This window comes from Lactuca saligna, chromosome 3, assembly GCF_052625555.1.
Source record: "Lactuca saligna cultivar CGN05327 chromosome 3, ASM5262555v1, whole genome shotgun sequence".
Taxonomy (NCBI): domain Eukaryota; kingdom Viridiplantae; phylum Streptophyta; class Magnoliopsida; order Asterales; family Asteraceae; genus Lactuca; species Lactuca saligna.
The window spans coordinates 227960656-227987119 of NC_136419.1; the positions used below are offsets into that span (position 1 = coordinate 227960656).

At 41.8% G+C, this 26464-nt stretch overlaps 1 long non-coding RNA gene across 1 annotated transcript; it reads left to right on the forward strand.

The window, feature by feature from the left end:
• The first annotated feature begins 202 nt into the window (after positions 1-202).
• LOC145034177 (uncharacterized) lies at positions 203-1897 on the forward strand. The gene is made up of 3 exons (XR_013677933.1): positions 203-277; positions 1111-1176; positions 1768-1897. It is a non-coding gene; the product is annotated as an uncharacterized LOC145034177 (long non-coding RNA).
• Positions 1898-26464: the final 24567 nt, after the last annotated feature.

Here is a 26464-nt window from a genome sequence, read left to right on the forward strand (position 1 = left end):
GTTGGCGACTCGGCGAGTCCATATTCTAGACTCGGCGAGTCACCGCTGTTTAATGAAACCCTAAATTTCAAGGGTTTGCACCTTATTTAAACCCCCATTTCCGCCCTAAGCTCGCCCCCATTCACACTCAGAGCCCCCAACATCGTTTTTTCCCTTTTCCTTGTGAGATTGAAGTGTTTTGGGTGTGTTCTTGAAGTTTTTGAGGAGAAAGAAGAGTAGATCAAGAAGAGGAGAAGGAGGCCAAGCATTTTTGTGACATCTCAACGTTTTCCTTGAGGTATAGCTCGTTTCCCCTCTGTTTTCAAGCTTGTAGTCCATAATAGCCTCATGAAAGTCCTTCTTGAGCCATTCTCCAAGATTGTTTGTGCTTTGTGGGTTGTAATAAGTTGTTAGCCTTTAGATCTAGACATGATTTAGTCCCTGGAGCTTGGATCTACTGCCTTTATGGAGTCATATTGCATGAAAGTCCTAGATCTACCCTTTTGGTACACTTTGAGCACTAAAACCTTCATTGGTGATTATCTACACGTAAAGTTGGAAACTTTACGTGTAAAATAGGCCCTAGGAACCCATATCTATGAATGGTATGGACTGGATTCAAGCAAAATCGCGTGTATAGTTTTTACATGAGGCAGACTCGGCGAGTCGTTCATTTGACTCGGCGAGTTGGGTCGTGAGTCCCAGGGTTGTTCCCTTTTGTGTTTGCGAGTTGGAGTAGTGAGTCATAGGGTATGCCTCAGTAGGTTGGAAGCCAGACTCACTCATGAAGTCACTCGGCGAGTCAGTGCCATGACTCGGCGAGTTCATGGCAATCTTCTTGTCTCAAGAACAACTCGACGAGTTGTTCATACAACTCGGCGAGTCACAGCTTAGAGTGTTCTTCGGATGAAGGCGAACTCGGCGAGTTCTTCATACAACTCGACGAGTAGGATGAAGGACTATTGGACTTGGGTATAGAGAAAGGGACTCGGCGAGTTGGCAAGCCAACTCGGCGAGTCTGGTCAACTGGCAGTTGACTGTGACTTGACTCATGACTTGTTAAGGGTAAATGGATAATTTACCCTGAGGGCGGTTAGCAGTATTTGACTAAGTGTTTGGTGGGAATTACAGCCGGAGGATTTTCGGAGCAGCAGCAGCAGACAGATCATTCCCACACAGATTAGCAGCTACTACGAGGTGAGTTACCTTCCAGTAGCGGTGGGTCTAAGGCCACAATGCCGGCCCACCAGTAGGAGATGTATGATAGATGATTGTCTTTGCGGTATCATCTAGGTTTGCTACTACCGATATGTTATATGCTACCATGATATGTTGTATGTGATAGTAGTAGAGTTCGGTTGTTAGGACCGAAGGGTAGTCAGACACCCCAGATACGTCTGACAGTATATGATGATATGTTTGCATGCTGGCTTTTTACGTTATATGCGATAGAGGTAGTAGGAGGGGACTAGTCCCCGAGTTCGGTTGCTAGGACCGAAGGGTAGTTCAGGCACCCCAGATATGTATGATAACATGTTATGTTATAGTATATATGATAGTAGCAGTAGGGGTGAAATAGTCCCCGAGGTTCGGTCGTCAGGACCGATGGGTAGTCAGCACCCCAGAATGACTTGACACGGGTAGGTCGGCACCCCATAATGGCCGTACCGGGTAAGTTGGGCACCCCAGAAATGTCTGGCAATATGTATGATATGTGAATGTATGGTATGCGGTATGATGGGGGAACTCACTAATCTTCGTGCTTACAGTTTTCAGTTTTGGTTTCAGGTACCTCTTCTTCGAATGGGAAAGAGCTGGCGCGGTAGCGGCCCATCACACACATGCTCCATATTCCGCATCATGAGATCTTCTTGGGGATTTGTACTCTGACATTATTATGTTTTATGAAATGTTTTCCAGACATGCGTTATATTTATAAAATGTTATGATCAGTAAACGTTTTAATTCAAATGTTTTGCCAAATATATGTTTTCAAAAATGAAATTTTTGGCTCGTATTTTTGGGGTGTTACACCCCACCTTATGGCCTCATTTACAACCTCTAAGTCTGTAACACCTGGTTCCTAGTACACATTTAACTCATTTATTTATTTATTTTGAATGAGGAACTCGACGAGTTGGTGGCCCTAACTCGTCAAGTAGAGGGCAAATTATGCGCGGGGTTTAAGCTATCTACTTGATGAGTCAAGAGCCCTCGAATCGACGAATAGTTCGGCTAGATTGAAACCCTAATTTTGGGGTTTTGCACCCTATTTAAGCTCCTTAACCCCCACTGGCCTCATTTCTAGCCTCCCTGTCCTAAACCCTAATCCACAAAAACCCTAGTGTTTCTTTGAGAGTGTGAGTCATTTTCAGTAATCTTGGTGTGCTTTTGAAGCTTGTAAAAGAAGAAAAAGATAGAGGGCTCAAGAGGGGAAGAGTAGATCCAGGAACTATACTCCATTTGCTACATTTTTTGATAATCAAGCTTTTATATTGGCTATTAGTTCATTAGATCTCTTTATGTCCTTTTTATGTGGGTTTTTGGTCAAAGAATGATAGCTTTTGGAGAATGTTCGACCCAAGGGGGTAATCTTCAAGATCTAAGACCTTAATGCGCTGGAACGGCATAAAGGTGCAAACTTTATGTGATTAAAGCCCCCATGCAAGCTCTAAGGATGTTATTATGGCCTTTTGAGCCCAAAAGGCCATGCGTGGAACCAAGCTCGAGACTTTATGTGTTCAACTGATGTCTAGGCCCTAGATCTAGGTTTTCATGCTTTGGTTTGGGATATTAAGGCTTTTTGGACAAAGATCTATGCCCTAAAAGAATTAGGGTTTAGCTAAACCCTTTAAGAAGGGCTATCAACAGGTAAAGTTGGAAACTTTACCCTTAAAAGGATCATTTCCAATGAACAAACGAAGTATGGACTTTGGATCTAGAAAATAGGGGTTTAATCTGTTAAGATAGCCAAATAGACAAAGGGACTCATTGAGTCCATTAGGGAACTAGGCGAGTCGGGCGGTGTCGTCCCGTTCCAGTTTAAGGTAGAACTTGACGACTCTGTAGAGGGACTCGACGAGTTGGTTCGCTAAGACGCGACTATGAGCAGCTCGATAGGACTCGACGAATTAGAAGAACGACTCAGTGAGTTGGGTCGTGATTTCGGGATTTTCGAGTTAAAGAGCTCAGCAAGTCGATAGGTTGACTCGGCGAGTAGGTCAACCCAGAATGTTGACTTCATCAGAGCATTGACTTTGACTATGGGTAAAATGGTCATTTTACCCTTAGAAGGATTTTTAGTTTTTGATTAAATGTTTTCGTGAATTTATAGTCGGGGAGTCGTTGAAGCAGCCATCGGAGATTCCTTACTTGAGATACCAACAGCCAGTTTGAGAGGTGAGTTTTCCTTCAGTAGGAACGGGTCGAAGGCACCAACGACAGCCCATTTATGTATTTTAGCGTATGCCGGACTTAGGTCTGATGCCGAGGTTAGCCCGATGTAGTTTGTATGTTTATGTGTTCCTGAATTCGGTCCGATGCCGGGCGGGGCCCGATGAAGGCCTCTATGCTTGACGTCTTTGTGATTCTTGCATGTATTGCTATATGTTCCGAACTTTGGTCCGATGACGAGGCAAGCCTGAGGGATGTCTAGTTGTATGCTATGTGTTATATGTTTCAGATTTCGATCCGATACCGGGGCAAGCCCGAGGAAGGTTTAGATTATATGTTTACGATATGTGTATAGGTTTAATGTTTGTTGATATGAAATACGTACAATGGACTTCGGTCCGATGCCGGGCGCGGCCCGATCTCAGATTTTGATTTGATGCCGGGCGAGGCCCGATGCCGGATTCATCTGATGCCGTGCGGGGCCCGATGTAATGGGCAAGGCCCAAAGCATGCTATTATATGTATGGTATGTGGTAGTTTGGGGAGACTCACTAAGCTTCGTGCTTACACTTCTCAGTTTTGGTTTCAAGTACTTCCGGTAGCAAGGGGAAGAGCTCGGGATGACTGCATGACACACACCACCGCTTCTAGCCTAGTGTAGTGGGCAAGGGGCCCGATGTCAGATTTTGATTTGATGTCGGGCGAGGCCCGATGCCGGATTCGTCTGATGCCGTGCGGGGCCCGATGTAGTGGGCAAGGCCCAAAGCATGCTATTATGTGTATGGTATGTGGTAGTTTGGGGAGACTCACTAAGCTTCGTGCTTATAGTTTTCAGTTTTGGTTTCAAGTACTTGCGGTAGCAAGGGGAAGAGCTCGGGATGACTGCATGACACACACCACCGCTTTTAGCCTGGCATAGTTCACTATGATGTTTGATATTAGATTTTGATACACTGACAGTTGATATGATATTTTTGAGATACATGGTTTATAATTTAATATCATGACGATATTTATGTTTTTGTTAACGATTTAAAAACGAAAATTTTGTACCGTATTTTTGGGACGTTACAAGTTGGTATCAGAGCCTTGGTTTGAGGGATTTGGACACACTCTCGGGTGTGTATGAACTCCAACTGAGGACTTGGTGTGAAAAAAAAAATCAAAAGAAAATCATTTTTTATAAAAAGGACATTGAGAAAAAGAAAATAATTTTAGAAAAGCATAAATAATTTTGAAAAAGAGAAAAGGGTGTGGTGCATGCAATCATCCAAGCTCAACTAAGTACTTCCAAATTACCCATATAGTTTATGTTATGATATGTTATGAGAACTACATGCTAGATTAGGGCTAAGGATCTATAAAGGATGCCTTATGTGCCTATTACATGTATCAAATTTATGAACTGCCTGCTAGTACAGATTAGTCAATATGATGGCCTGAGTTGTATATGCTTGATTATGTTACTCAATGATTAAAGGCTGCTTGCTTCGTACTTTTAGGAGTCCTAGTTATCTTTGACTAACTAGTAAACGAATATGTCAAGTTACATAAGTTGAGGATTAAATAATTTCAAAAGGTTAGGTCTGGCTCTATTTCGCAGCTCTTGTTTGAGTCCAACCGTCGTAGGGTAGGATCTCTTATTTGAAGAATGATCTAGTCTTAGTGATATGTAATGATATTCACGAGCTAATTAGGGGGGATAGCAAGGAATTCTTATGCACCTGATGGTGGAGAGTGGGAAGGTGATTACGCTAGGGAAAGCCTAGGAAGAGAGTAGTGCGTGAGGTAGAAGTAGTAGTAGAAGGGACTTCGTGGAGTCAAGGCAGTTCTTGAGGAAAGTACAGATAAATATGGAAGGTAGTATGAGCTCGTACTACTGAAAGCAAAGTATGCGTACTCAAGTCAAGGAAGGTTGAGATGAATCCAAGGAACCTGTAGTATATATGATCCCTCGAGATATAATTAGTATTCTGATGTTTATTGTGATGTGTTTTTCAAAATGGTGGTTTTACGCACTAGACCAGTCGGCAGTTCAAGCGCCGGTGAGGGATCAGGCTCAGGCTCAGGAGCCGTGCAGATAGACGACCATATTAAGGAGTTTATCTCCTCTAAGATCACGTGCAGTATCCTGGATCAGACTCCTATGATGTTCGACACGATCAAGGAGGGCATTTTAGAGTTTTTAGATGATAGGTTGACTGCTTTACGCACCTAGGTGGCGGCCATGATGGGGTCATGCACACTGACTTTCAGGGAGTTCAGAGATTGTGGAGCTCCCGACTACCATAGGGATCAGGACCCCATTGCAAGCACTAGATGATTGGAAGACGTTGCCAATGCATTCCGCACCACCAGATGTCCCGAAGGGGACAAGGTCCGACTTACGTCCTGTATTCTGAAGGACAGGGCACGTGACTGGTAGGAGGAGGTCAGACATGCCATTGGTGATGATGTAGCTCTTGATGCTATGACTTGGAGTGACTTTAAGGCTAGGTTCAGGGTTGAGTTTTCATCTGTGATGGAGGTGTACCAGCTTGTTAGGGATTTCCAAGATCTCAAGCAGACGACTCAGACGGTACTCGAGATCACCGTGATGTTCAGGGAGAGGGCCCTTCTCGTTCCGTAGTACGTGGCGGATGAGGAGATGAAAAAGGTCCAATATCATGAGATGTTGCAGAGTGATATCAGCTAGTTTATGAGCTGCTCTAGCTGCAAGATGCTAGAGGAGATGATTGCTAGGTCGAGAGACCGAGAGATAGATAGATAGATAGATAGATAGATAGATAGATAGATAGAGAGAGAGAGAGAGAGAGTTGGATTTGGAGATGGAGAGGAAGAGAAAACCTGAGGGGGTTTAGTCGGGGAGTTCAGGCAAGAAGCCCAAGGTTTCAGATCGTAGACCTAGGAGCCAGCATGGCCGTGACCATTATGGAAAAATGCGGCAGGATGAACGACGGAGCGTGCAAGGCAGGGAGTTCAGGCTGCTTTAAGTGCGGCCAAACTAGGGATATGAGTAGAGATTGTACAGCTACTACCACCACCACGACATTATCATATCTGATTTTCTTTCATTGCAATTAGAGGGTACACAAGCGGTCACAGTGCCCAAGTTTAGTAGCAACAAGGCAGGTGGCAGCGCCCGCCCCTGCTACATTGAGGATTACGGACAGCCATCAAGGCCAGGGTGAGGCGCCTTTGGCGAAGTGTAGGGCCTTTCAATTGACATCCAAGGAGGCACAAACAGCCTCGGGCATGGTGGTGGATATGTATCTTTCCCTTATCTATTTATTGATATTGATAATTGCATATGTTTATGTGTTTTGTAATAGGATCGTTCTTAGTGAACGGTATATCAGCTTTTGTACTGTTTGATTCGGATGCCACCCGATCTTTTGTGTCGCTCGCACTCAGCAAGCAATTCTTAAGGGCTCCTGGGGAGCTGGATTGGCCACTGGATTTAGAGATAGCGGATGATAGGACCATCAAGGTTGTGAGGGTTCACTGATGATGTACACTGAAGTTGTTTGATGAGCAGTTTTTTGTGGATCTAGTCCCTATTCCCCTTACAGGAAATAAGGTTATAGTTGGTATGGAAGAGCCCTACTGGGGCGGTGATTGATTGCGACCAGCAGCTAGTGAGGGTTCGTACTCCTATTGGGGGAGGGCTAGTGATTAAGGGCGAGAGGTCGTACGGTTGATTGGCCCTATGTTCTGCAGCAAGGGTGAGGCGCTATCTTCAGCGGGGTTGCACGGGTTACATCGCCTATGTCATGGATACCCAATATAAGGGTAAGGTGATAGTCGGTGATGTACCGGTAGTGCGAGAGTACTCGGATCTATTCCCGGAGGATTTACATGGTACCTTTAGATAGATAGGTTGAGTTTAGGATTGACCTAGTCCCCGGTGTGGCTCCGATAGCCAAGGCACCATATCTGTTGGCTTCTCCAGAGATGCATGAGTTGTCTATGTAGCTGCAAGAGCTGCTAGACAAGGGATTCATCAGGCCGAGCAGTTCGCCATGGGGAGCCCCGATCCAGTTTGTGAAGAAGAAGGACAGGTCACATCGTATGTGTATAGACTATCGGGAGCTGAATAAGGTAACGATGAAGAACCATTATCCCCTTCTAAGGAGCGATGATTTGTTTGACTAGCTACAGGGCACATCTTGGTTCTACAAGATTGATCTGCAGTCGGGTTATCACCAGATGCGAGTAAGGGATGAGGACGTGCAGAAGACAACTTTTAGGACTCCCTATTGTCATTATGAGTTTGTGGTGATGCCGTTTAGGATCACCAATGCTCTAGCCGCATTCATGGACCTCATGAACTGCGTGTGCAGACCGATGCTGGATCGGTCTGTAATAGTCTTCATTAATGATATCTTGGTTTACTCCAAGACTCAGGAGCAGTCTAAGGAGCACCCAAGGGAGGTTCTAGAGACGCTGAGGAGGGAGAGAATTTTCGCAAAGTTCTCCAAGTGTTAGTTTTAGTTGTGCGAGGTGCAGTTTCTAGGGCATCTTGTCAACCAAAAGGGTATTCTGGTCGATTCGGCCAAGATAGAGGTCGTGATGCAGTGGGAGATTCCGAGGTCTCCAACTGAGATTCAGAGTTTCCTGAGTATAGCAAGTTATTACCGTAGATTTATTCAGGACTTCTCCAAGATTGTAGTTCCTTTGACCCGACTGACCAAGAAGTCAGTGACCTTTTGTTGGGCGCCTGAGCAGCAGGCAGCATTCGAGACACTCAGACAGTGGTTATGCGAGGCACCGATCCTGACTCTGCCAGAGGGAGTCGACGACTTCGTGGTTTAGTGCGATGCTTTTATCACGGGCATGGGTGCGGTTTTGATGCAGCAAGGTCACGTGATAGCTTTTGCTTCAAGGTAGTTGAAGCCTCACGAGGCTAACTATCCAACACTCAAGTTAGAGTTGGGGGTTGTGGTGTTTGCCCTCAATATTTTGCGGCATTAACTTTATGGGGTCCGTTGTACCTTATACACGAACCAAAAGAGTTTGAGCTACCTCATGGATCAGCCTAATCTGAACATGAGGTGGCGTCGGTGGTTAGATGCGGTGAAGGACTATGATTGTGAGATCCTCTACCACCTAGGCAAGGCCAACGTGGTGGCTGATGCGCTGAGCTGCAAGGAAGTAGTGGCCCTGATTTGGGACACCTGTCTGAGGATGACAGTGATAACCCTATTGTTAGAGCATATCCGAGAGGCACATGATGAGGGCCTGAAGGAGGAGTGACCTAAGTGTGAGCAGATCATAGTCCAAGTGGCTTCTTTTGATTATGACAATCGTGGACTGTTGACCCTGCATGGGAGGGTATGGGTACCATATTGGGGCGGAGTACAATAGGTATCGATGGATGAGGCCCATATTGATTACTGCTGGCCTTGCATGAAGCATGATGTAGCTTGGTACATAGAGAGATGCCTGACCTGAAGGAAGCTAAGGCAGAGCACCAGAGGCCTCATGGCAAGATGCAGCCACTAGACATCCCCATGTGGAAGTGGGAGGACATTACTATGGATTTCATCACTAAGCTTCCCAGGACCGCATGTGGGGTCGATTCGATATGGATCATCATGGATCGGTTGAAAAAGAGAGCCCACTTTATCCTGATTTAGGAAAGTATATCGGCCGAGAAGCTGACCGAGATTTATGTGCGAGAGGTAGTAGCATAACATGGAGTGCATGTCTCGGTGGTATCAGATCGAGATGTCCATTTTACTTAGTGATTTTGGAAGCGGTTCAATGACGAGATTAATACTCATCTCCACTTCAACACCGCTTTCTACCCCTAGACAGACGGATAGAGCGAGAGGACGATTCAAACTCTTGAGGACATGCTTCGTGCATGTGTTTTGGATTTTGGTGGCAGTTGGGATACGTATCTTCCGTTAGCGGAATTTTTGTATAAAAACAGCTACCACACCAGCATAGACCGACCTCCCTTCAAGATGATCTATGAGAGGAAGTGTAAGACCACAATATGTTAGGGTGAGTTTGGTCAGAGGGTCATGGGAGTACTAAGTTAATACTCAAGACCACAAAGTGGATCCAGCAGGTCCGTAGCAGGCTCCAGATTGCTCAGAGTCGGCAGAAGAGCTACGCCGACAAGAGGTGTTCAGATTTGGTGTTTCAGGTAGGAAACATTGTGACAACCGTCAATTTTCCGCTCAAGTCAAAGTCAAATCAAGTCAACAGGTCAGACTAGTCAGCCCATATAACCCTTGTATATTGGGGCTTACACTATGTTACTATTGTGCAACTCACTATGTTAATAAGAAGTTATCACTTGGAAAGTTCATCCGTTCAGAAATTTTAAACCCTAATCGGTTTAAGTGATGAAACTATTCGATGAAACATTATTTCATACCCCTTGCGGGCATATAACCATCGTAATGAAGCTTAACGTTGCAAAGCTAAACATCCAAAAAGGTCACAAACAAAGTCTCTCTCAATCTATTTCTCTCTCTCTCCCCCAAATCTCTCTCATAACCTCCCTCAACTTTTTATAAAGATTTGGGGGCATTCGGACCCTTAACTTGGTCAAAATCTGCACAAAACGGGAAGATTTTGTGAAAAACAACCTCTCAAGACCGAACCCCCCCCCCCCCCCCCCCCACAAGGAACCAAAACCCTTGGAGCCGAAGACGACGACCAGAGAGCGGAACTTGACAAAACCGAGCTTGTCCGAACCGAACTCGCATAGGACCGAACCCGAGCCTCTCCTCATTCCCCAATCTCGCCTTCGCTCCTCCCCAATCCGCATGCGATACTGCCAAGCAACCGAACCCTTCTCTCGGTTTTAAACATTTCAAGGACCGAACCTCGGTCCTTCGTCTGGATCTTCACAATTTCATTGATTTTCCTAGTTTTCGACCAATTTCGCGTTTTAAGCCCGTTTTTCATGATTTTAACAAGGGATTTTCACCCAAACTTATATTTTGACATATAAGACCCCATATTTCCATTATCTAATCACATTTTGATGGTATTCATTATCTAAGAGTAAAATATAGTGGGTAAGTTATTTAGGTGGAGTGTTGACTTATCCTTTGGGCAAGGACACAAGTTACCTCTCATACTCACTCCATGTCCGTCCCCAGTCACTATTCCACCATACCTGGTCATTCCATCATCCTTTTTCCACCATTTCGCTAGCCACCCTCTTGATCAACGACTAGAAAACTCTTATCTCTCCTCCCATTTCACTCATTCCCCACCAAGAAGCAAAAACTCATTCTCTCTCACAATCCCTCTCTAATCTCGAAAATTCAAAGCTGATTACAAGTTCTTCATCTAATCCTAGTAATTAAGATCATTCCTCACATGATTATTTCTCTTTCTTTCTACTTAAATCATGGATATCTTACATAAGCATCATGATATTTGTCTTAGATCTTCGAATCTTCAAGCATCTTCTAAAGTGTTCTTGAGTTGAACACTTCCCTTCCTCATCATCCACCTACTAAAACCACACAAGGTGAGTTCATACCCCCATATTTTCATGTTTTATTCAAGTTTTAGGGGGGAGAATACAAGCTAAAACACCAACTACTTAACTAAACTCAAACATCAACCTTCAGCAGAAAAGTTAATGTTCATTCATGAACTGTTTTGGACATTTTAAACTTTTAGTTTTCAAAACTGTATTAGGTTCAATTGTTTCAGGTTTATACCTTTAAAATGACTACTTGCACATGTCCATACGATTTGTCTACAATATGGTGATTTTTTACAAAACTGCCTATCACTATAGCTACGAATTTAGACCTGTCAGTGAATATGGACATTTTCACACCTGTTAGGAGCTTCTAAAAATCATAATAAAATTTGTGAACAAACTAAAGACATTTTCTAAACTCTCAGATTTTACGGATCTAGTTTTCGATATCGTATTATTTTTATGTGATTTTTCTACGAATTTACAGATTACAACTTTATTAACACTTTGTAACATGCTGAGCAAAGTGTAAATCTTTGATGTCTTCATATTTTGAATTAGTTTTCTATTTGGATACATTTATATTACCGAAAAATTTTCACCAAATTGTAAGAATTCCTTATTATTACAATTAATGCATTATGAGGCGTGGTAAACATAGAATCGTTTTGCTTTATACATTCTACTTACATGGAAAGTGAATACTACACATTACAAACATGTGGATAAACTATAATAGGTATAGTTTATGTTACATATACATTACAAAAGAATACATTTCTACAAAAAAAGGGTTTTCATTATCACACTACGTAAATCTGTTAATGAATAAATTTGTGAGACATTCGCTTCACGTTACTTCCATGTAACGCAACAAAAGTCCTTTATTTATAACCAGAATCTCTTGTAGGGAGAATGTGATAGTTGTTTATAGATCTATATTGGGTTTGACAAACCCACACCTTAGATGCACGCAACAGCTAGACCGGTAGGTCTGAGGTGACAAATGTCATTAACATTCCGACGCCTGATGAACGTCGTATATAAGGCCAACTAAGTCATAGTAAGGTTATAATGGCTCACATAGGGTATTAACATTCATAAGATTTACAGGATTTCCATTTAACTAACAAGTTTATGTCGACTTACACTTGCATGATTCATAAGTTTATATGGAAAAATACTAGTACACTATTACCTTTGTCATTTTACACTACAATACATTTTAAAAAGAAAATATTGGATTTTCTGGAATAACCACTACTTTTATAGGAAGGATTTCAACATTTCATTCTAAAAAGCTTATGAACTCACCAAATTAATTGTTGAAACTTTTTCAAAACTACTTGTATTCTCATGGAATCAGTAAAACAGGTAAATAACGTCTTTTGAAGATGGAACACTAAGGCGTCAAACATTGTATTTTGTCAATATAATGTAATTGATTTAGAAACATGTAAACATATACTATGATGTAACTTTTTCATTTATATTTATGTTGGTTGGTTGTACTTTGAGCACTATTATGCTCGTTGTTGTGATACTATACATGAAGTCCTCCACCCATAGACGTTTCCGTCATCCTTGGTTTGGGGGTGTGACAGACATGGTCCTCCTGAAGGTGTCACCTTGGAAAGGTGTCATCCGATTCTGCAGAGCTCAGCCAGATCCACAACACTTTCCATGTTTCCTAGTTGTGGAAGTGCTTAGTGGATGAGTAAGCGATTGTACCCTTAGAGGATATTTAGGTTGATAACAACCTGAGTTACATTGAGAGACCGGTGGTGATTCTGGATCGCAAGAGGAAAAACTTGAGGAAAAAGGTTAATTAGCTAGTGAAGGTGCGGTGGCAGCACCACAAGGGTTCGGAGTGGACTTGGGAGCCCGAGGAGGAGATGAGGGAACACTATCTGGAGTTGTTTCTAGATGTAGCAGACTTCAAGGACAAAGTCTAAGACAACTAGGGGAGAATTATAACATCTGGTTCCTGGTACGCATTTAACTCATTTATTTATTTAATTTGAAAGAGGGACTCGCTGAGTTGGTGGCCCTCACACGTTGAGTAGAGGGCAGATTATGCGTGGGGTTTGAGTTATCTACTCGATGAGTCAAGAGCCCTCGACTCGACGGGTAGCTTGGCTTGAGTGAAACCCTCATTTCGGGGTTTTGCACCCTATTTAAGCTCCTTAACCCCCACCCTTTGGCCTCATTTCCATCCTCCTTGTCCTAAACCCTAATCCATGAAAATCCTAGATTTTCTTTGTGAGTGTGAGTCATTTTGAGTAATCATGGTGTGCTTTTGAAGCTTGTAGAGGAAGAAGAAGATAGAGGGCTCAAGAGGGGAAGAGTAGATTCAGGAACTACACTCCATTTGCTACATTTTCTGGTAATAAAGCTTCTATCTTGGCTATTAGTTCATTAGATCTCTTTATGTCCTCTTTATGTGGGTTTTTTTTGTCAAAGATTGATAGCCTTTGGAGAACGTTCAACCCAAGAGTGTAATTTTCTAGATCTAACACCTTAATGGGATGGAATGGCATAAAGGTGCAAACTTTATGTCATTAGAATCCCCAGTGCATGACCCTCTCCCCGCACATGCTGCTGCACAGAACTATCTAGGACCGACTCCCCAATGGGGAACTAGCTTGGGATTATGGAGCCAGGAACAAGGCCAACCCCACACGTACGACAAAAATAGAGGTTTCTACAACCTCGATAGGGGAGGCTCGGCCAACAGGGCCCACCCTGTCATTATCCACCGTATCACTCGACACGATCAGCAGATCCGGGCATCTGCCAATCAGATCTTGGAGGTGGGTGTTCACACTACTCACATTTTGTTATAAACTGGGTTTACAAGTTTGTGTTAGTGCTACTCTTTCTTGCAAGTATGTTCGACCCTGCATCTAAGTGATTACACTATTCGAGGGGTCGTTATGCTGTCAAAATTTTATTCTACAATGATGTAATGTAGACCTTCTATGAGGTCAAATTTTCTTAAGCAACATGTACTAAACTTATATTAATGAAATTGACTTGCATTTTATTTTGTTGGTTATTTGGCATGGGAACTCATAACTTGATGATACAAACAAATTGCAAATGGTGACTCTGAAATTCTTAAGGTGTACCTCGAAGTTATGTTTAATGAAGGGGCGATCGACTTAGAAATGGTGAGTTCGCCTTAGGGCATGTTCCTTTTTTGGTTGTGGACTTAGGGCAGATTCATTAGGTTCAACGGTTTATCAAAACTTAATTACATGCAACCAACGTACGTCGAGTGAATTTCAGGAGTGGATCAAGGACAAAGTAGAACACAAGCTTCGGTTGAGTCACTATTACCAAATTCATAAGTTTATTGGTATAGCCTTTATTTATGAATTGTTGGTAATTAGTATGAAGTTGAGACATAATACAGATAATGTAGCACAAATAACACCCGACTCACCCTTACTATTAAAGACTTACCAAGGTTTTTGTTAATTTGGCAGAATTATGCCACAGAAAAATCCCAAACCTCATCTCAATGATCCATCATCTCCAACACCATCTACACCACCACCTTTGCAATTCGACCCTGCCATGTTTCAAGCTGCCGTAACAGCTGTAGTAGCGGCTGCAATGTCACAAATAGGTACGAACGGTGCTAGTGGTTTTGGATCTGGTGCTATGCACTCTAAACACGGGGACAGTGTGGGGCATGCGAAATAATGTTCTTACAAGGATTTCATGAATGGAAAACCCGATTCTCTTAATGGAAGCGGGGGCATTGTCACTCTAATGCAATGGTTTGAGAGGACCGAAGCAGTCTTCGAAATCTGTGCTTGCCCCGAAACGAGCAAAGTCAAGTATGTGGCATTCACCTTCACCGATAGAGCTCTCACTTGGTGGAATGGCCGAGTTAAGTCACTTACTCCCGCAATGGCTAACTCCATAAGCTGGGAAGACTTGAATGCTTTGATGCTAGAGGAATATTGCCCGAGGGGCGAGGTGCAAAAACTTGAATATGAACTCTGGATCTTAAGATGACAAGAACTGACCTTGAAACTTATACTGCACGATTCAATGACCTAGCACTACTTTGTTCGACAATGGTCACTCTAGAAGGGAAGAAAGTGGAACGATACCTCTGGGGATTATCATCACAGGTTCAAGATAGTGTGCTGGCATCAAGAACCACTAGTTTTGAAAGTGCCAAGGAATTGGAACAACAACTTATCGATCATAGGACCAGCCGTGGTACTGTGATCACCGCCCCTGATCAAGCAAGGGGGGGGGGGGGGGGGGAACCAATAAAAGAAAATTATGGAGCAACAAAAAAAAACAGTCGTGACCAGACTCCGCCAAGAAACAGTAGACAGTTGTTGTTCATGTTGCCACTACTTCTACCACTCCAACACTACCAAGGCAATATGTTGGAACCCTTCCCAAATGCAACAAGTGTAACTTCCACCATGCTGGTGCTTTTCGGGAAATGCATTGCAGCAACTGCAACAGGAAGGGGCATACCACTGGATTCTGTAGAGCACCAGCTGTAACGACCATAAATTCAAGCCAATTTAAACTTTTCAAAAACATCCCAATTTCTTTAAGTTATTACAAAAAGGGTTTCAATACATTTATTATCAGAGTATTCCTAAAACCATAACATAAAACATAAACATGAGGAACGATACGATCATGCCTTCGCCTTGCCACGGTCTTCTGAAGAACCTGCAAAACATTAAACCACAATTGTAAGCCCGAAAGCTTAGTGAGATACCCCCAAAATACCAACCACATATACCATGCTCGCATAACATGCTATATCATATCAAATCATAGAACAACCATGGATTTCGGGTCTACTATGTGACTGGTCCGCCGTACCGGGACTTCAGTCCACCTGGTCCACCCTCTGAGTTTGGTCATGTCCCTTGAGTTTGCAGTGTGGTTGGTCCGCCTGCACCGGGCCTTCAACCCACCTAGTCCACTCTCTGAGTCTACCTATATGACTGGTCCGCCTGCATCGGGCCTTCAGTCGGCCTGGTCCACTCTCCGAGCCTCGGCACGTCTGGTCCGCCCTCGTGGGGTCTACAGCCTATCCGGACCGCTCGCTGGGCCTTCGGAATAACCGGTCCGCCCTGGGTATGTTGTCCTACAGCACAAAGCAGGACCCGCCTCAACCCAACCCGAGTCAAACAACCATGTGCACATAAACATACAATCACATAACAATTCACATCCAATCAAACCGATCTAGCAGATCACATAAGATAACATACTCTAATAGGATACCAACCTAACCGGTCACTAGCATATACCATCCTAACTACCAGGATGCAAACATTGCAAGGCAACAACATAACAACGATACCCGGATTACAATCCGATAAAGGGCCGGCCTTGGTGCCTTAGACCCTGTTGATATAGTGAGGATAACTCACCTCACAACTGCCGAAACTCTGAACTTGAAAAGCAGACTCCCGAATCATCGAGTCACCGAAATCCCGAACTAGCCAACATAGCAAAAATAATCATTAGGTCAATCATATATCCACTTATTGGGCCAAGGCCAAAGTCAAACTCTCACACAAAGCCCAATATTGGCCCAATTTACTAAATTGGTCCCACCTCTACAACCGGGCCTAGGTCCAAGGTCCATAATAATAATTAGGCCCAAAATACTCCATCCATACTCTTCAATCAAGGCCCAAACTTTATTAGCCCATAGACAGCCCAAACAAGCAAGGCCCAAGATTAATACTCAACAGAGGGAGTACGTTGGGCGTACCCTCCTTCGTACGCTGGGCGTACAACGATGCTTCGCGATATGGGATCGGGGCACCGACACGCTATGCTGGGCGTACTCCCTTGTTACGCGGGGCGTAACTTCACTGCTCAACAAGTCCATATAACTTCTTAATGGCTTAAGCTCTTTAGCCCAAACTTCAGATCCTTAGGCGAAATATGTCTAGGATTCATAAAGTCTCAAACTTTATTACCTGGGACGTCCATAAAGTTCTTAATCCAAGGTCTTAATCCATTTAGACCTATCTATATCACATATGAGACAACCAAAGCCCTTGGGACCTTATTTTTTTATTCAAGACCTCTCCTAAGGTCTAAAAGGAAAACTAATCTCAGCTAACTCGAGACATGCATCAAGATGAGGTTTTTGGGACAAGAATGATGTCAAAACTTAACAACACATAGATCTACACAATATCATTGCCAAGAAAGAGACTTTATACCTCAAAAGGGCTCCAGAAGATGATGTTATTCCAGATCTAAAAGCTCCAACTTCCCAAGTCCTTCTTTGACAACTCCCTCCTTTCCTCTTCTAAGCTTAAACTTCCAAAAAGAGCTTCCCAAGGTCAAGATCTCACAAAAAGGAAGGGAGAGGCATTCTAGGGTTTCTCTGAGGTTGGGGAGACTGATAATGAGGCTAGGGTTTGAGTCATTATGTTCCTTATATAGTGGCTCACCCTCAAATTAGGGTTTAAAGACTCTGGACGTACGTTGGGCATACGCCCCCACAGACCCATGTTCATTTACCCAATTACGCTGGGCGTACCCAGCGTTTCCCATTCTTCATACTTGGCCTTTCTTTTCCACTTTTCCCATTAAGGGATATAATCGATAATATCTTCGAAATTTCGTAACTCCTCTATTCTAAGCCCCTTCCCGATGAACTTTACATCCACACAAAGGTGGCGAGAAGCCCCATGCTTCTATCAACATACACCGATCCGAAACCTTCTCGGATAAAACCCATTGCCCATAAAAGACCGAAAAGCCCTTACTCTTGATCTCGGGAGCCAAAGAATAGATATTTAAGAACAGGGCGTTACACCAGCCCAACCCATTACTCAAGTCCCCAGCACCGGAGTGGGTCGAGCCTGCTACGACTATGGGGAAACAGGTCATTTCAAACGAGACTGCCCAAAGGTACGAAATGCCAATTCTAGAGGTGTAAAGAGTCCTAGCTAAAGGGCACGGAGAAGCAGTCAAGGATCCCATGGTGGTTACCAGTATGTTCCTCCTCAATAACTCATATGCATGCATACTTTTCGATAGTGGGGCAGAGAGGAGTTTCATGAGCCACCAATACAAACATGTACTTAAACAAAATCCCAAATCGCTAAAAGATTCATACGTCGTAGAAATGACAAACGGGAAAGCAGAGAGCATTAGTGATATATATTCAGGGTGTACTCTCACTTTAGACAACCATTCGCTCAAAATCAACCTAATGTCGGTCACAATAAAAACTTTCGATGTCATCATAGGTATGGATTGGTTAAGTGTTAATCGTGCCAACATTTTATGTTACGAAAGGGACGTTCGCCTTAATTTGCCAAATGGCGAAACCCTTCTCATCTACGATGATAAACCCAGTGCTAACTTACAAAACATTTCTTGCTTCAAGGCTCAAAAGTATCTACGAAAGGAGTATCACACCTTTTTAGCCCATGTGGTAGAGAAGAAACAAGAAACGAAGGACATTAAAGACATTTCGGAAGGCAACCACTTTCCTGATGTGTTCCCAGAAGACCTTCCAGGTGTACCACTTGCACGACAAGTCGAATTCCTAATCAATTTGGTTTCAGGAGCTACCCCAGTAGCCAAAGCTCCATACCATCTAGCACCGGCGGAAATGCAAGAACTGTCCAGTCAACTGAACGAGCTGCTGAATAAGGGGTTTATCAGACCGAGCTTTTCACCTTGGGGAGTGCCAGTCCTCTTTGGGAAGAAGAAGGATGGATCCTTTTGCATGTGCATCGACTATCGGGAACTAAACAAAATCACCATAAAAAATTGATATCCCCTACCTTGAATCGACGACCTCTTCGACCAACTTCAAAGAGCAAGTTACTTTTCGAAAATCAACTTGAGGTCGGGTTACCATCAACTGTGAGTACAAGAGAATGATATTCCCAAGACAGCTTTCAGAATGCACTATGGTCATTACAAATTTGTGGTGATGCCCTTTGGGTTAACGAACGCACCTGCGGTGTTCATGGACCTAATAAACTGAGTGTACCGACCTTCCTTAGACAAATTTGTAATCGTATTCAATGACAATATCTTTGTCTATTCACGAAGCGAAGAAGAGCACATCCATCATCTGAGACTAGTATTAGAGACTCTAAGAACTGAAAAACTTTATGCTAAATTCTCTAAGTGTGAATTTTGGCTCAGAGAAGTCGGATTTCTTGGCTATGTGGTTGGTGAGAAAGGGATACACATAGATCCCTAAAAAATCAAGGCAATCGAAAGTTAGGCTACACCAACAACACCAATGGAAATCTGAAAATTCCTAGGGCTTGTGGGATATTATCAGAGATTCATCCACAACTTATCCAAGATCGCAAAACCACTCACCACCCTGAATCAGAAGGGTGTGGCGTTTAGTTAGGAGACTAAACAAGAAACTGCCTTCCAAACACTGAAGCAAGCCCTGTGCAGCGCACCAATCTTTTCTCTTCCAGAAGGGAACATATATTTCATGGTCTATTGCGATGCTTCAAATCAAGGCCTTGGATGTGTGCTCAGCCAAAGGGGAAAGGTCATCGCCTATGCCTCAAGACAACTTAAAATGCATAAAGTTAACTACACTACTCATGATCTCGATTTAGGAGCGGTAGTGTTTGCCCTGAAGATCTAGAGACACTACCTCTATGGCACACAGTGCACTATCTACACAGATCATAAGAGTCTCCAACATATCCTCAATCACAAAGAACTCAACATGAGATAGAGACGATGGGTAGAGCTACTAAACGACTATGAGTGCGAGATTCGCTATCATCTAGGCAAGGCCAATGTAGTAGTAGATGCCTTAAGAAGAAAAGAATACTCGGGACATTGAGTAAGTTCACTAACAATGAAAATCCATTCGCACCTGTTCACACAAATCAAAGAGGCCCAACTAGAGGCCTTGAAACCAGAAAATGTGACGAGTGAAGCATTGCGAGGAAAGGATAAGGATCTTGTAGTAAAAAATGATGAAGCTCGTTATCTCATGAACCGGATCTGGACACCGATGTTTGTTGGGTTCCGAGACTTAGTCATGAATGAAGCCCACAAAACTAGATATTCCATCCATCCAGGTTCTGATAAGATGTATCTGGATCTCAAAAATTATACTGGTGGTCGAATATAAAGGCAGAGATTACTACCTATGTGGGCAAGTGTTTGACTTGTGCCAAGGTCAAGGTGGAATACTAGAAACCCTCAGGATTGCTGCAACAGCCTGAAATACCTTAGTGAAAATGGGAACGAATAACCATGGACTTCATAATCAGTCTATCCTAGATAGTGGCGGGCTTGATACCATTTGGGTAATCGTTGACAGACAAACCAAATCTGCGCACTTCCTGCCAATCAAGGAGACTGATAAGTTGGAGAAACTGACCAGAACTTACATTAAAGAGATTGTACGACTGCATGAGGTGCCAATATCCATTATCTATAACGGAGATAGTAGATTCACTTCACGATTTTGGCAGTATTTACAACAATCTCTAAGGACTAGGCTAGACATGAGTACAACCTACCACCCACAAACCGATGGACAAAGCGAAAGAACCATTCAGACACTTGAGGATATACTGAGAGCTTGTGTGATAGACTTTGGTAAGGCATGGGATACCTACTTACCACTCATCAAATTCTCTTACAATAATAGATATCATACCAGCATCAAGGTCGCTCCGTTCGAAGCTTTGTATGGTCGTAAATGTAGATCACCCCTTTGTTGGACCGAAGTGGGGGACACTCAATTAACAAAGGGACAACTCCCAGATAGCACCCTCATTGGTCCTGAAATCATAAGGGAAACCATAGAGAAGATCTTTCTGATACGGGATAGGCTAAAGGATTCTCGTGACCGACAAAAGAGTTACGCTGATAAACGACGTAAACCTTTGGAGTTCCAAGTTGGGGACCGTGTTCTATTAAAGGTATCACCCTGGATGGGGATGGTACATTTTGGTAAACGTGGGAACCTAAACCTAGGTACATTGGACCATTCGAAATCCTTGCCAAGATTAGTCCAGTAGCATACAAACTCTGACTACCACATGAACTTAATAACGTACACTCTACCTTCCATGTATCGAACTTAAAGAAGTGCCTATCTGACGAGACCCTCGTAATACCACTAGATAACGAGAATCTCCACTTCGTGGAAGAACCAGTTGAAATCATGGACTGGGAGATCAAAAGAACTAAGCAAAGTCGTATTCCTATCGTGAAGGTCCGTTGGAATGCTAAACGAGGACCTGAATTCACTCGGGAACGCGAGGGTCAAAATGAAACAAAGTATCCACATCTCTTCCTAAATTCTTGAAGTCCCAGGCAGAACGCTAATTTCAGGAAGAAATTCCTTCTAACGGGGGAATGATGTGACAACCATCAATTTCCGATCAAGTCAAAGTCAAATAAAGTCAACAGGTCAGACCGGTCAGCCCATATAACCCTTGTATATTAGCGCTTACACTATGTTACTATTGTGCAACTCACTATGTTAATAAGAAGTTATCACTTGGAAAGTTCATTCGTTCTGAAATTCTAAACCCTAATCGGGTTAAGTGATGAAACTATTCGATGAAACGTTATTTCATACCCCTCGGGGGCATATAACCATCGTAACAAAGCTTAACAGGGTGTACGAACCTTGCATTGCAAAGCTAAACATGCAAAAAGGTTACAAACAAAGTCTCTCTCAATCTCTCTTTATCAATCTCTCTCTCTCTCTATCTCTCTCTCCCAAATCTCTCCCCAATCTCTCCCAAATCTCTGTCATAACGTCCCTCAACTTTTTATAAATATTTGGGGGGCATTCCGACCCTTAACTTGGTCAAAAACTGCACAAAACGGGAAGATTTTGTGAAAAACAACCTCTCAGGACCGAACCCCCACCCTACCTAAGGAACCGAAACCCCTAAGGAACCGAGACCACAAAGCCGAAGCCGAGGACCAGAGAGCCGAACTTGTCAGAACCGAGCCTATCATTACTGAGCTTATCCAAACCAAACTCGCATAGGACCGAACCCGAGCCTCGCCTCTTTCCCCACTCTCGCCTTTGCTCCTCCCCAAGCCGCATGCGAGACTACCAAACAACCGAACCCTTCTCTTGGTTCTTCTACAACAACCGAACCCTTCTCTTGGTTCTAAAAATTTCAAGGACCGAACCTCGGTCCTTCGTCCGGATCTTTGCAATTTCGCTGATTTTTCCCGGTTTTCGACCAATTTCGCGTTTTAAGCCTGTTTTTCATGATTTTAATGCGGGATATTCACCCAAACTTATATTTTGACATATAAGACCCCATATTTCCATTATCTAATCACATTTTGAGGGTAATCATTATCTAAGATTAAAATATAGTGGGTAAGTTATTTAGGTGGAGTGTTGACTTATCCTTTAGGCATGGACACTAGTTACCTCCCATACTCACTCCATGTCCATCCCCAGTTACTATTCCACCATACCTGGTCATTCTATCATCCTTTTCCCACCATTTTCCCAGCCACCCTCTTGATCAAAGGCTGGAAAACTCTTATATCTCCTCCCATTTGACTCATTCCCCACCAAGAAGCAAAAACTCATTCTCTCTCTCTCTCTCTCTCTCTCTCTCTCTCTCTCTCAATCCCTCTCTATCTCGAAAATTCGAGGCTGATGACAAGTTCTTCATCTACTCTTAGTAATTAATATCACTCCTCACATGATTATTTCTCTTTCTTTCTACTTAAATCTTGGACATCTTACACAAACATCATCATATTTGTCTTAGATCTTCGAATCTTCAAGCATCTTCTAAAGTGTTCTTGAGTTGAACACTTCCCTTCCTCATCATCCACCTACTAAAACCAACAAGGTGAGTTAATACCCTTATATTTTCATGTTTTCTTCAAGTTTTAGGGGGAGAATACAAGCTAAAACACCAACTACTTAACTAAACTCAAACATCAACCTTCAACAGAAAAGTTAATGTTCATTCACGAACTGCTTTGGACATCTTAAAATTTTTAGTTTTCAAAACTGTATTAGGTGAAATTAGTTCAGGTTTATACCTTTAAAATGACTACTTTCACATGTCCATACTATTTTTCTACAATTTATGGTATTTTTTTACAAAACTGCCTATCACTGTAGTTACAAATTCAGATCTGTCAGTGAATATGGACATTTTCACACCGGTTAGGAGCTTATAAAAATCATAATAAAATTTGTGAGAGAACTAGACACATTTTCTAAACTCTTAGAGTTTACGGATCTAGTTTTTGATATTGTATGATTTTTCTGTGATTTTTCTAAATCAGTGCAGAAATGGTAAAACGAATTTACGGATTACAACTTTATTAACACTTTGTAACATGATGAGCAAAGTGTAAATCTTTGATGTCTTCAGATTTTGCATGAGTTTTATATTTGGATACATTTATATTACCAAAAAATGTTCACCAAACTATAAGAATTCCTTATTATTACAATTAATGCATTATGAGGCATGGTAAACATAGAATCGTTTTGCTATATACATTCTACTTACATGGAAAGTGAATACTACACATTACAAACATTTGGATAAACTATAATAGGTATAGTTTATGTTACATATACATTACAAAAGAATACATTTCTCCAAAAAGTGGTTTTCATTATCACACTATGTAAATCTGTTAATGAATAAATTTATGAGACATTCGCTTCACGTTACTTCCAACTAACGCAACAAATGTCCTTTAACTATAACCAGAATCTCTTGTAGAGAGAAAGTGATAGTTGTGTATAGATCTATATTGGGTTTGACAAACCTACAGCTTAGCTCCATGCAACAGCTAGACCGGCAGGTCTGGGGTGACAAATGTCATTAACATTCTGACGCCTGAAGAACATCGTATATAAGGCCAACTAAGTCATAGTATGGTTATAATGGCTCGCATGGGGTATTAACATACATAAGATTTACGGGATTTCCATTTAACTAACAAGTTTATGTCGACTTAAACTTGCATGATTCACGAGTTTATATGGAAAAATACTAGTACACTATTAGTCTTGTCATTTTAGACTACAATACTTTTTTAAGAGAAAATATTGGATTTTCTGGAACAAACACTACTTTTATAGGAAGGATTTCAACATTTCATTCTAAAAAGCTTATGAACTCACCAAATTAATTGTTGACACTTTTTCAAAACTACTTGTATTCTCATGGAATCAGTAAAACAGGTAAATAGCGTCTTTTGAAGATGGAACGCTAAGGTGTCAAACATTGTATTTTGTCAATATAATGTAATTGATTTAGAAACATGTAAACATATACTATGATGTAACTTTTTCATTTATATTTATGTTGGTTGGTTGTACTTTGAGCACTATTATGCCCGTTGTTGTGATACTATACATGAAATCCTCTACCCTCGGACATTTCCGCCATCCTTGGTTTGGGGGTGTGACAAACATGGTCCTCCTGAAGGTGTCACCTTGGAAAGGAGTCATCCGATTCCGGAAGCGGGACAAGCTGGGTCCCAGATACATTGGTCCTTTCATGTTCATAGCTCGGGTGGGCAAGGTGGCGTATCAATTGGATCTGCCAGCAGAGCTCAGCTAGATCCACAACACTTTCCATGTTTCCCAGTTGCGGAAGTGCTTAGTGGATGAGTCAGCGATTATTCCCTTAGAGGATATTCGGGTTGATAACAGCCTGAATTACATTGAGAGACCGGTGGCGATTCTGGATCGTAAGAGAAAAAACTTGAGGAACAAGGTTATTCAGCTAGTGAAGGTGCAGTGGCAGCACCGCAAGGGTTCGGAGTGAACTTCGGAACCCGAGGAGGAGATGAGTGAGCACTACCTGGAGTTGTTTCCAAATGTAGCAGACTTCAAGGACGAAGTCTAAGACAATTGGGGGAGAATTGTAACGTTTGGTTCCTTGTATGCAGTTAACTCATTTATTTATTTAATTTGAAATAGGTACTCACTGAGTTGGTGACCCTCATTCGTTGATTAGAGGGTAGATTATGCGTAGGGTTTGAGCTATTGATGTCCATGAAAGTACCCACTAATTTTAATATTTGTAACCTAACAAACTTAGACTAACTATGCACTTGTAAAAAGTGTACCTAGTCAGATTACAGTATAACTTAGGTAAGTCGGGTGTCGATCACAGGGAACGGTGTTATTAATTAATTTATTCACTACTAAATTAATCTAATTATTATTAAACTAAAAGGGGGTTTTTATCTAATTTTGCAAGTTTAGATGAACTTAATTCTTTAACAAAAATTCAATCAATTAAAAACACTCCTATCTAGTTCGAATCCACTTCGTCCTTATGGCTAGTTAATGATTATGGATTATTAAGTTGGTTGTTATTATATTAGTAATTTAGGTCTAAATTTACCAATAGTTAATTAATTCATGTATAACTATGTATAGTCACACACAATTAAACACAAAACCAATTATGTTACGAATATGTTATGTAAGATTTATCATGCAAACACAATTATGGTCATCAATTATGTTCTCTAGCAAAACAAAGTTAATTACTTCAATTACTCACTAAGATTATGGTTGATCCTAGCTCTAGAAATTCAATGTTCATTAAATTACTAGGTTATCATGTTCATGCACTTAGTGGTTACTATGCTACACACAACATGAATTAAGGCAACTTAAAGTGATAACATGAGCATGCTAGGTAACAATAAATCAAACACAAGCAATTCACCAACTAAATAAATCCATATAAAATTATGCTATTCATAAGTTCAAAGCTTCATCTAGCTAGATAAGATTAGCTAGATTCAGCTGCTCATAGTAGTAACTATCACATAAACACAATTGAAATAAGAAAACTTGTTCATAAGTGTTAAACAAGTAAACAAATTATGAACTTGTACTCTCTTGGTGTTGGAAAACCTTTTCCAGAACCTTTCTTCTGTTGTAATTCGCCTCATGGAACCTCTTCCTTCAGCCAAAAGTCCTTTTATCGTAATGGAGAAGGATATATATATATATATATATATATATATATATATATATATATATATATATATATATATATTCTGAAAAATCACTATTCACATCGTGAGAATTTAAAAACTCACGTCGTGAACTCGAAGTTATCATGATCGCCAAGGATTACTCTCCCCGGATGCTTATCTTCTAGCTTTATATACTCATGTAGTGAACCATCAACTGTTCACGTCGTGAGTACGTCTTTTTGGGTGTTTTTCTTGTCTTTCAAGTCTTCAACCTCCAAAGTTCTATCCTTTAACGCTTTTAGTCCCTTTCTTCAAAATGCCTTCTTTTTTGCTGTAAAACATAATTTAACCTTATAAGTATCATTATTCTATGCAAATGACCAAAATATATGTATAAAAGCACTTAAATATTGCCTAAAATATGTATAAATATGGAAATATCAAAATACCCCACACTTAGGCTTTGCTTGCCCTTAAGCAAATCTACTTATTTAAACTCCAACTTTCATCACTAGCATTTCATAGAACAATCCAATTCCAGCTCAGCCATTATGTCAAGACCTCATTGCATGCATTTGTGTCCAAATTTTTCCTAGAGTACCCCATCATACTTTAAATACTCACAATCTTCATAAACACTCGTCCACT